The sequence below is a fragment of the Oncorhynchus keta genome, unplaced genomic scaffold, assembly GCF_023373465.1.
Source record: "Oncorhynchus keta strain PuntledgeMale-10-30-2019 unplaced genomic scaffold, Oket_V2 Un_contig_7552_pilon_pilon, whole genome shotgun sequence".
In the NCBI taxonomy this organism is placed as follows: Eukaryota; Metazoa; Chordata; class Actinopteri; order Salmoniformes; family Salmonidae; genus Oncorhynchus; species Oncorhynchus keta.
In genome coordinates this window covers 44629-56758 of record NW_026289530.1, presented here as the reverse complement: position 1 = coordinate 56758, position 12130 = coordinate 44629, and the positions used below count along the sequence as shown (strand labels likewise).

General features: G+C 47.8%; 1 pseudogene; it reads right to left on the bottom strand.

Annotated features, from left to right (window-relative positions):
• Positions 1-1123: 1123 nt before the first annotated feature.
• LOC118381790 (protein FAM53B-like) overlaps positions 1124-12130 on the bottom strand; it is a 32149-nt pseudogene continuing 21142 nt past the window's right edge.

Sequence of the window (12130 nt, the reverse complement as noted above, 5' to 3'; positions counted from 1 at the left end):
TGTTAATGTACTGTCCCAGACGGACCCCTAGCGGCCTACGTCCTCTCCATCGCAGTCCTCACGTCCCTGTTAATGTACTGTCCCAGACGGACCCCTAGCGCCCTACGTCCTCTCCATCGCAGTCCTCACGTCCCTGTTAATGTACTGTCCCAGACGGACGGACCCCAATCCCAGACGGACCCCCATCCCAGACGGACCCCTAGCGCCCTACGTCCTCTCCATCGCAGTCCTCACGTCCCTGTTAATGTACTGTCCCAGACGGACCCCTAGCGCCCTACGTCCTCTCCATCGCCGTCCTCACGTCCCTGTTAATGTACTGTCCCAGACGGACCCCTAGCGCCCTACGTCCTCTCCATCTCCATCCTCACGTCCCTGTTAATGTACTGTCCCAGACGGACGGACCCCAATCCCAGACGGACCCTAATCCCAGACGGACCCCAATCCCAGACGGACCCCCATCCCAGACGGACCCCAATCCCAGACGGACCCCAATCCCAGACGGACCCCCATCCCAGACGGACCCCAATCCCAGACGGACCCCAATCCTGTTAATGTACTGTCCCAGACGGACCCCTAGCGCCCTACGCCCTCTGGGTGCATTTGATTGGTATAAGCAATAGGGTGAAACTTCCCCCTTAGCCTATCAGAGGGAAAGGGGGGGGGAGGTTCGACCATATTGATTGACCTAATAATTATAAATAATTTATTGATTGACACGGGTCAAATCATCTCAGATCCCCACGTGCGTCAGGTTTAGGTGATCGATTGGGACGACATCCACTAGTCCAAGTGCAGAGAATTAATACAAACCAACCAGTGTGTTCTGTTCATACACAGTACAAACCAGCTGTGTTCTGTTCATACCCAGTACAAACCAGCTGTGTTCTGTTCATACCCAGTGCAAACCAGCTGTGTGTTCTGTTCATACCCAGTACAAACCAGCTGTGTGTTCTGTTCATACCCAGTACAAACCAGCTGTGTATTCTGTTCATACCCAGTACAAACCAGCTGTGTGTTCTGTTCATACCCAGTACAAACCAGCTGTGTGTTCTGTTCATACCCAGTACAAACCAGCTGTGTGTTCTGTTCATACCCAGTACAAACCTGCTGTTTATTCTGTTCATACCCAGTACAAACCTGCTGTTTATTCTGTTCATACCCAGTACAAACCAGCTGTTTATTCTGTTCATACCCAGTACATCGTTATACAAACCAGCTGTTTATTCTGTTCATACCCAGTACATCACAATACAAACCAGTACATCGTTGAAGATAAGGCATTCAGGCTCAGAGAGAAATGCTGATAGCCCAGACAGACGACAAAGAGAGACCCTCCTTCACCTTTCACTCCAGGGGTTTAGTCAGAGCAGGAGTCTGGTCTCTTCACATGGACTACTGTAGTCTACAGGGTTTAGTCAGAGCAGGAGTCTGGTCTCTTCACATGGACTACTGTAGTCTACAGGGTTTAGTCAGAGCAGGAGCCTGGTCTCTTCACATGGACTACTGTAGTCTACAGGGTTTAGTCAGAGCAGGAGTCTGGTCTCTTCACATGGACTACTGTAGTCTACAGGGTTTAGTCAGAGCAGGAGTCTGGTCTCTTCACATGGACTACTGTACTCTACTTGTCTTTGTCCTTTAAGCCGATCAGTAGGGTTTACCTAATGTACCACCCAACTCCTCTTTCCTTTCACAGTCCCATTCCCCTGAGGGTGGTGAGCATAGTTCAGGGTCATTCAGTCCCATTCCCCTGAGGGTGGTAAGAATAGTTCAGGGTCATTCAGTCCCATTCTCCTGAGGGTGGTAAGAATAGTTCAGGGTCATGTTCATTCAGTCCCATTCCCCTGAGGGTGGTAAGCATAGTTCAGGGTCATGTTCATTCAGTCCCATTCCCCTGAGGGTGGTAAGAATAGTTCAGGGTCATTCAGTCCCATTCCCCTGAGGGTGGTGAGCATAGTTCAGGGTCATTCAGTCCCATTCCCCTGAGGGTGGTAAGAATAGTTCAGGGTCATGTTCATTCAGTCCCATTCCCCTGAGGGTGGTAAGAATAGTTCAGGGTCATGTTCATTCAGTCCCATTCCCCTGAGGGTGGTAAGCATAGTTCAGGGTCATGTTCATCCAGTCCCATTCCCCTGAGGGTGGTAAGAATAGTTCAGGGTCATGTTCATTCAGTCCCATTCCCCTGAGGGTGGTAAGACTAGTTCAGGGTCATGCAGTCCCATTCCCCTGAGGGTGGTAAGAATAGTTCAGGGTCATGTTCATCCAGTCCCATTCCCCTGAGGGTGGTAAGCATAGTTCAGGGTCATTCAGTCCCATTCCCCTGAGGGTGGTAAGACTAGTTCAGGGTCATGTTCATTCAGTTCCATTCCCCTGAGGGTGGTAAGCATAGTTCAGGGTCATGTTCATTCAGTCCCATTCCCCTGAGGGTGGTAAGAATAGTTCAGGGTCATGTTCATTCAGTCCCATTCCCCTGAGGGTGGTAAGAATAGTTCAGGGTCATGTTCATTCAGTCCCATTCCCCTGAGGGTGGTAAGAATAGTTCAGGGTCATGTTCATTCGGGAACATGAGGGAAAAAAATGCATTAACATTTTGCAGCATTTCTCATTGAACATATCCAGGTTCTCTCTCCTCGTTTCAGTCTGTTTTGTTCCGTTTGGTGCCTAATGAAAACAACCCGGGTTCAGTTCCTCTCGATCTGATCGATGTCCAGATCTCCTCCCAGCTGATACACATCCTTCCTGGTGCCGGTGGCTGCCCCTTCTGTCACGTCGTCGCGGACCGGGAGCTCAGCCGATCCAGCTCCTCCATGGAGACACTTGACAACTCTGCCATCTTTGGAGCTGGCGGTTGGCTCGTCCAATCCCTGATCGCCTGCAGAGGTAAAGTCAGTCTCACATTGGTCAGTAGTCCTCAGAGGGGGCGGGCCCTGGGTTGATTGATAGCCGTTGTCCCCAGTGATCCCAGGGCAGCTGAGGCTTTGGAAATTCTGAAGTTTCTGTGGATAAAAAAAAAATATATATATTTTTTTATATGTTTTTGTTATGAATATTTATTTGGTCACAACAGGAAAAAGAAAGTAAAGCAAAACGTGACTGGACTGGGGTAGAGAGGAGAGAGAACTACACAGCATGCAGGATACTGAACAGACATAGTCCCCATGAGCAGCATTGGCAGATACTCTGCAGTTGGTTTCCATGGAGATGCAATATTTCCCTGGCTCAACGTGACACTATTGGACTTGTTCAATAATAGCGATTGAAGAAACACACAACTTGACCTTTTTAAAATTGGTTTGCTTTACCCAACAGTGCAGGAAAGATTTGAGCTGGCTAGCAGACCAGATCCTCCTGAATTACAACACAGGTAAACCCATTATATATTCGTCCCCTTCTCACCTGTGTCATCTTGGTCAGGTCCAGAGAAGGCCTCTGTTTGTGTGAGTCGGCTGGTCTCCTCCCGCTTCATAGCCGTCTTCTTGTCGCTGAGGACGCAGGGCTGAGAGCGACTCCGGGCCAGCCCCCTGCCCAGCACGGCGCTTCATCTCTGGGCTGGAGTCTGGGGAGCTCAGGGGCGACGCCGACACTCCCTGGATCTCTGGGAGGCAGATCTGTTCATGAGAGAGGTAGAGGAAGGGCCTGGGGGGCTCTGAGGACCGGGAGGAGTAAGAGGGAGGGGCTAAGCCGCTGAAGTAGGAAGGGCAGGGGGTGAAGCCAGTGAGATCCAGGGAGAGGGTGTTGGAGCGAGCTGGTAGGCTGAAGCTGAAGCTACGCTGCACGGCAGGGAACCCTAGCTGCTGAGAGCGTGTCCCTCCTCCTGTTGCAAATCCTCTCTGGACACTTCCTCCGCTGTGGGATCGCCTCTTCGCCACAGCCGTCCACACCCCGGACCCCTGGGGCCTCCAGGCCGACGACCGGCCTCCCAGGTCCTCTGAGCAGGAGACGGAGCGGCACGGGCGTTTGGAGGCTGGAGCGGTGGAGGGTGAGGAGGCTACAGCGGCTGACGTCTCACCCAGGCTCAGGTCCTGTAGCAGGCCGGTGATGGCGCCCGGGATGGAGGTGATGCTGGCGGGACCCAGTCCTGCGTCTCTGACTGGGCTCGGGTAGTAGTGGCGGGGTAGAACCTCGGAGGGCAGGACATCCCACAGGTTCTCCAGGCAACAGGACTCCACTGAGGGTCTCTGGTGAGGCAGGGCTCCACAACACCCCAGACCCACGTCACCCCACCTGCTGCCGGTCTCTGAAACACAGCATGGTGATAGTGAGGGGGGGACATATAGCCTACAACACAACATGGTAATAGTCAGGGGGGGGGACATATAGCCTACAACACAACATGGTAATAGTCAGGGGGGGGGGGACATATAGCCTACAACACAACATGGTAATAGTCAGGGGGGACATATAGCCTACAAGACAACATGGTGATAGTGAGGGGGACATATAGCCTACAACACAACATGGTAATAGTCAGGGGGACATATAGCCTACAACACAACATGGTAATAGTCAGGGGGACATATAGCCTACAACACAACATGGTAATAGTCAGGGGGACATATAGCCTACAACACAACATGGTAATAGTGAGGGGGGGGGCATATAGCCTACAACACAACATGGTAATAGTGAGGGGGGGACATATAGCCTACAACACAACATGGTAATAGTCAGGGGGGGACATATAGCCTACAACACAACATGGTAATAGTCGGGGGGACATATAGCCTACAACACAACATGGTAATAGTCAGGGGGACATATAGCCTACAACACAACATGGTAATAGTCAGGGGGGACATATAGCCTACAACACAACATGGTAATAGTCAGGGGGGGACATATAGCCTACAACACAACATGGTAATAGTCAGGGGGGACATATAGCCTACAACACAACATGGTAATAGTCAGGGGGACATATAGCCTACAACACAACATGGTAATAGTCAGGGGGGGGACATATAGCCTACAACACAACATGGTAATAGTCAGGGGGGCATATAGCCTACAACACAACATGGTAATAGTCAGGGGGGACATATAGCCTACAACACAACATGGTAATAGTCAGGGGGGGACATATAGCCTACAACACAACATGGTAATAGTCAGGGGGGACATATAGCCTACAACACAACATGGTAATAGTCAGGGGGGACATATAGCCTACAACACAACATGGTAATAGTCAGGGGGACATATAGCCTACAACACAACATGGTAATAGTCAGGGGGGGACATATAGCCTACAACACAACATGGTAATAGTCAGGGGGACATATAGCCTACAACACAACAATGGGGGGACATATAGTAATAGTCAGTCAGGGGGACATATAGCCTACAACACAACATGGTAATAGTCAGGGGGGCCTACATGGTATAGCCTACAACACAACATGGTAATAGTCAGGGGGACATATAGCCTACAACACAACATGGTAATAGTCAGGGGGGACATATAGCCTACAACACAACATGGTAATAGTCAGGGGGGGACATATAGCCTACAACACAACATGGTAATAGTCAGGGGGGACATATAGCCTACAACACAACATGGTAATAGTCAGGGGGACATATAGCCTACAACACAACATGGTAATAGTCAGGGGGGACATATAGCCTACAACACAACATGGTAATAGTCAGGGGGGACATATAGCCTACAACACAACATGGTAATAGTCAGGGGGGACATATAGCCTACAACACAACATGGTAATAGTCAGGGGGGACATATAGCCTACAACACAACATGGTAATAGTCAGGGGGACATATAGCCTACAACACAACATGGTAATAGTCAGGGGGACATATAGCCTACAACACAACATGGTAATAGTCAGGGGGACATATAGCCTACAACACAACATGGTAATAGTCAGGGGGGACATATAGCCTACAACACAACATGGTAATAGTCAGGGGGGACATATAGCCTACAACACAACATGGTAATAGTCAGGGGGACATATAGCCTACAACACAACATGGTAATAGTCAGGGGGGCATATAGCCTACAACACAACATGGTAATAGTCAGGGGGGACATATAGCCTACAACACAACATGGTAATAGTCAGGGGGGACATATAGCCTACAACACAACATGGTAATAGTCAGGGGGGACATATAGCCTACAACACAACATGGTAATAGTCAGGGGGGACATATAGCCTACAACACAACATGGTAATAGTCAGGGGGGGCATATAGCCTACAACACAACATGGTAATAGTCAGGGGGGACATATAGCCTACAACACAACATGGTAATAGTCAGGGGGGACATATAGCCTACAACACAACATGGTAATAGTCAGGGGGGGACATATAGCCTACAACACAACATGGTAATAGTCAGGGGGACATATAGCCTACAACACAACATGGTAATAGTCAGGGGGGGGGACATATAGCCTACAACACAACATGGTAATAGTCAGGGGGACATATAGCCTACAACACAACATGGTAATAGTCAGGGGGGGACATATAGCCTACAACACAACATGGTAATAGTCAGGGGGGGACATATAGCCTACAACACAACATGGTAATAGTCAGGGGGACATATAGCCTACAACACAACATGGTAATAGTCAGGGGGGACATATAGCCTACAACACAACATGGTAATAGTCAGGGGGGACATATAGCCTACAACACAACATGGTAATAGTCAGGGGGGGGACATATAGCCTACAACACAACATGGTAATAGTCAGGGGGGGACATATAGCCTACAACACAACATGGTAATAGTCAGGGGGGGGGACATATAGCCTACAACACAACATGGTAATAGTCAGGGGGGACATATAGCCTACAACACAACATGGTAATAGTCAGGGGGGACATATAGCCTACAACACAACATGGTAATAGTCAGGGGGGGACATATAGCCTACAACACAACATGGTAATAGTCAGGGGGACATATAGCCTACAACACAACATGGTAATAGTCAGGGGGGGACATATAGCCTACAACACAACATGGTAATAGTCAAATATAGCCTACAACACAACATGGTAATAGTCAGGGGGGGGGGGGACATATAGCCTACAACACAACATGGTAATAGTCAGGGGGGACATATAGCCAAACACAACATGGTAATAGTCAGGGGGGACAACACAACATGCGTAATAGTCAGGGGGGACATATAGAACACAACATGGTAATAGTCAGGGGGACATATAGCCTACAACACAACATGGTAATAGTCAGGGGGACATATAGTCTACAACACAACATGGTAATAGTCAGGGGGGGACATATAGCCTACAACACAACATGGTAATAGTCAGGGGGGGACATATAGCCTACAACACAACATGGTAATAGTCAGGGGGGACATATAGCCTACAACACAACATGGTAATAGTCAGGGGGGGCCATATAGCCTACAACACAACATGGTAATAGTCAGGGGGGACATATAGCCTACAACACAACATGGTAATAGTCAGGGGGGACATATAGCCTACAACACAACATGGTAATAGTCAGGGGGACATATAGCCTACAACACAACATGGTAATAGTCAGGGGGGGACATATAGCCTACAACACAACATGGTAATAGTCAGGGGGCATATAGCCTACAACACAACATGGTAATAGTCAGGGGGGCATATAGCCTACAACACAACATGGTAATAGTCAGGGGGGGGACATATAGCCTACAACACAACATGGTAATAGTCAGGGGGGACATATAGCCTACAACACAACATGGTAATAGTCAGGGGGACATATAGCCTACAACACAACATGGTAATAGTCAGGGGGGGGACATATAGCCTACAACACAACATGGTAATAGTCAGGGGGACATATAGCCTACAACACAACATGGTAATAGTCAGGGGGGGGACATATAGCCTACAACACAACATGGTAATAGTCAGGGGGACATATAGCCTACAACACAACATGGTAATAGTCAGGGGGGGACATATAGCCTACAACACAACATGGTAATAGTCAGGGGGGACATATAGCCTACAACACAACATGGTAATAGTCAGGGGGACATATAGCCTACAACACAACATGGTAATAGTCAGGGGGGGGACATATAGCCTACAACACAACATGGTAATAGTCAGTATAGCCAACACAACATGGGGGGACATATAGCCTACAACACAACATGGTAATAGTCAGGGGGGGACATATAGCCTACAACACAACATGGTAATAGTCAGGGGGGACATATAGCCTACAACACAACATGGTAATAGTCAGGGGGGGGACATATAGCCTACAACACAACATGGTAATAGTCAGGGGGACATATAGCCTACAACACAACATGGTAATAGTCAGGGGGGACATATAGCCTACAACACAACATGGTAATAGTCAGGGGGGACATATAGCCTACAACACAACATGGTAATAGTCAGGGGGGGACATATAGCCTACAACACAACATGGTAATAGTCAGGGGGGACATATAGCCTACAACACAACATGGTAATAGTCAGGGGGGGACATATAGCCTACAACACAACATGGTAATAGTCAGGGGGGACATATAGCTACAACACAACATGGTAATAGTCAGGGGGGCATATAGCCTACAACACAACATGGTAATAGTCAGGGGGACATATAGCCTACAACACAACATGGTAATAGTCAGGGGGGACATATAGCCTACAACACAACATGGTAATAGTCAGGGGGGTTTATAGCCTACAACACAACATGGTAATAGTCAGGGGGGCATATAGCCTACAACACAACATGGTAATAGTCAGGGGGGACATATAGCCTACAACACAACATGGTAATAGTCAGGGGGGGACATATAGCCTACAACACAACATGGTAATAGTCAGGGGGGACATATAGCCTACAACACAACATGGTAATAGTCAGGGGGGACATATAGCCTACAACACAACATGGTAATAGTCAGGGGGACATATAGCCTACAACACAACATGGTAATAGTCAGGGGGGGACATATAGCCTACAACACAACATGGTAATAGTCAGGGGGGACATATAGCCTACAACACAACATGGTAATAGTCAGGGGGGGGGACATATAGCCTACAACACAACATGGTAATAGTCAGGGGGACATATAGCCTACAACACAACATGGTAATAGTCAGGGGGGACATATAGCCTACAACACAACATGGTAATAGTCAGGGGGGCCTACAACACAACATGGTAATTATAGCCTACAACACAACATGGTAATAGTCAGGGGGGACATATAGCCTACAACACAACATGGTAATAGTCAGGGGGGACATATAGCCTACAACACAACATGGTAATAGTCAGGGGGGGACATATAGCCTACAACACAACATGGTAATAGTCAGGGGGGGGACATATAGCCTACAACACAACATGGTAATAGTCAGGGGGGACATATAGCCTACAACACAACATGGTAATAGTCAGGGGGGACATATAGCCTACAACACAACATGGTAATAGTCAGGGGGGGGACATATAGCCTACAACACAACATGGTAATAGTCAGGGGGACATATAGCCTACAACACAACATGGTAATAGTCAGGGGGGACATATAGCCTACAACACAACATGGTAATAGTCAGGGGGACATATAGCCTACAACACAACATGGTAATAGTCAGGGGGGACATATAGCCTACAACACAACATGGTAATAGTCAGGGGGACATATAGCCTACAACACAACATGGTAATAGTCAGGGGGGACATATAGCCTACAACACAACATGGTAATAGTCAGGGGGGGGACATATAGCCTACAACACAACATGGTAATAGTCAGGGGGGACATATAGCCTACAACACAACATGGTAATAGTCAGGGGGGACATATAGCCTACAACACAACATGGTAATAGTCAGGGGGGACATATAGCCTACAACACAACATGGTAATAGTCAGGGGGGACATATAGCCTACAACACAACATGGTAATAGTCAGGGGGGACATATAGCCTACAACACAACATGGTAATAGTCAGGGGGGGACATATAGCCTACAACACAACATGGTAATAGTCAGGGGGGACATATAGCCTACAACACAACATGGTAATAGTCAGGGGGGGGACATATAGCCTACAACACAACATGGTAATAGTCAGGGGGGCATATAGCCTATGGTAATAGTCAGGGGGGGACATATAGCCTACAACACAACATGGTAATAGTCAGGGGGGACATATAGCCTATGGTAATAGTCAGGGGGGGCATATAGCCTACAACACAACATGGTAATAGTGGGGGGGAATAGCCTACAACACAACATGGTAATAGTCAGGGGGGGACATATAGCCTACAACACAACATGGTAATAGTCAGGGGGGACATATAGCCTACAACACAACATGGTAATAGTCAGGGGGGATATAGCCTACAACACAACATGGTAATAGTCAGGGGGGACATATAGCCTACAACACAACATGGTAATAGTCAGGGGGGACATATAGCCTACAACACAACATGGTAATAGTCAGGGGGGGACATATAGCCTACAACACAACATGGTAATAGTCAGGGGGGACATATAGCCTACAACACAACATGGTAATAGTCAGGGGGGACATATAGCCTACAACACAACATGGTAATAGTCAGGGGGACATATAGCCTACAACACAACATGGTAATAGTCAGGGGGGACATATAGCCTACAACACAACATGGTAATAGTCAGGGGGGGGGACATATAGCCTACAACACAACATGGTAATAGTCAGGGGGGACATATAGCCTACAACACAACATGGTAATAGTCAGGGGGGACATATAGCCTACAACACAACATGGTAATAGTCAGGGGGGGACATATAGCCTACAACACAACATGGTAATAGTCAGGGGGACATATAGCCTACAACACAACATGGTAATAGTCAGGGGGGACATATAGCCTACAACACAACATGGTAATAGTCAGGGGGGACATATAGCCTACAACACAACATGGTAATAGTCAGGGGGGACATATAGCCTACAACACAACATGGTAATAGTCAGGGGGACATATAGCCTACAACACAACATGGTAATAGTCAGGGGGACATATAGCCTACAACACAACATGGTAATAGTCAGGGGGGACATATAGCCTACAACACAACATGGTAATAGTCAATAGCCTCAACACTGGGGTCAGGGGGGACATATAGCCTACAACACAACATGGTAATAGTCAGGGGGGACATATAGCCTACAACACAACATGGTAATAGTCAGGGGGACATATAGCCTACAACACAACATGGTAATAGTCAGGGGGGACATATAGTCAACACAACATGGTAATAGTCAGGGGGGGACATATAGCCTACAACACAACATGGTAATAGTCAGGGGGACATATAGCCTACAACACAACATGGTAATAGTCAGGGGGGGGACATATAGCCTACAACACAACATGGTAATAGTCAGGGGGGGACATATAGCCTACAACACAACATGGTAATAGTCAGGGGGACATATAGCCTACAACACAACATGGTAATAGTCAGGGGGGACATATAGCCTACAACACAACATGGTAATAGTCAGGGGGGGACATATAGCCTACAACACAACATGGTAATAGTCAGGGGGGGACATATAGCCTACAACACAACATGGTAATAGTCAGGGGGGACATATAGCCTACAACACAACATGGTAATAGTCAGGGGGGGACATATAGCCTACAACACAACATGGTAATAGTCAGGGGGGACATATAGCCTACAACACAACATGGTAATAGTCAGGGGGACATATAGCCTACAACACAACATGGTAATAGTCAGGGGGGACATATAGCCTACAACACAACATGGTAATAGTCAGGGGGGGACATATAGCCTACAACACAACATGGTAATAGTCAGGGGGACATATAGCCTACAACACAACATGGTAATAGTCAGGGGGGGCATATAGCCTACAACACAACATGGTAATAGTCAGGGGGACATATAGCCTACAACACAACATGGTAATAGTCAGGGGGGACATATAGCCTACAACACAACATGGTAATAGTCAGGGGGGGGACATATAGCCTACAACACAACATGGTAATAGTCAGGGGGACATATAGCCTACAACACAACATGGTAATAGTCAGGGGGACATA